Source organism: Octopus bimaculoides, chromosome 6 (assembly GCF_001194135.2).
Source record: "Octopus bimaculoides isolate UCB-OBI-ISO-001 chromosome 6, ASM119413v2, whole genome shotgun sequence".
Taxonomy (NCBI): Eukaryota; Metazoa; Mollusca; class Cephalopoda; order Octopoda; family Octopodidae; genus Octopus; species Octopus bimaculoides.
In genome coordinates this window covers 35,586,226-35,586,895 of record NC_068986.1, presented here as the reverse complement: position 1 = coordinate 35,586,895, position 670 = coordinate 35,586,226, and the positions used below count along the sequence as shown (strand labels likewise).

The 670-nt window shown below is 39.0% G+C and overlaps 1 protein-coding gene across 2 annotated transcripts in view; it reads right to left on the bottom strand.

The window, feature by feature from the left end:
• The window catches only part of LOC106870526 (orexin receptor type 2), a 128,523-nt gene that overhangs the window by 23,271 nt on the left and 104,582 nt on the right, over positions 1–670 (bottom strand). The gene's annotated exons all lie outside the window — the stretch shown is intronic.

The window sequence follows — 670 nt, the reverse complement described above, 5'->3', positions numbered from 1 at the left end:
AATTAAAAACATACAAACAGAAACACGTATGAAATGTCTGTGTCTGCATTGGCGTTGGCACCTCGATAAAACATAATCAAAGAATTTGTTTGTGCCATATTAATGACATCAACAAATATTCAAAAATTTTCATTTAACATTCGTTAGGCCTCGTAGGACTAAACACCGAGTTTTATTCCTCTTGTGAATAGAGCTGATAGGTGTCAAACGTTTTAATCAGCAACTGGAGTATAACAGAGAAAGAAATTCTGTGTTAAAAAAGAGAAATGAAATGTAAAAATAAATTATGAAAATCTGAAATGAAAACTAAAGATGGCGGGTAGGAGTTAGATTTGAGGGTGGAAAAGGGGAAGTGAATGCAGAGAGAGAGAAGTAGGGAGACAGGGAGTCTGTGAAAGTGAGAGGAAGAGAAAAATGAGTGTGTGTGTGTGTGCAAAAAGGCTTAGATATTCGGCCTATGGAGCAAAGAGATAAAGTTCTGTGTACATATGTGCACATGTGCACGGGTGTTTACAAAGACAGTGTGTCTGTTTATGTAGTGGAGAGCATAGCTGTGCATGTGCGTTTGTGAGTGTGCGTGTACGTGTCTTTGTCTGTACGTATGTGTGTATGTGTGTGTGTGTGAGTGTGTGTGTGTGTGTGTGTGTGTGTGTGTGTGTGTGTGTGTGTG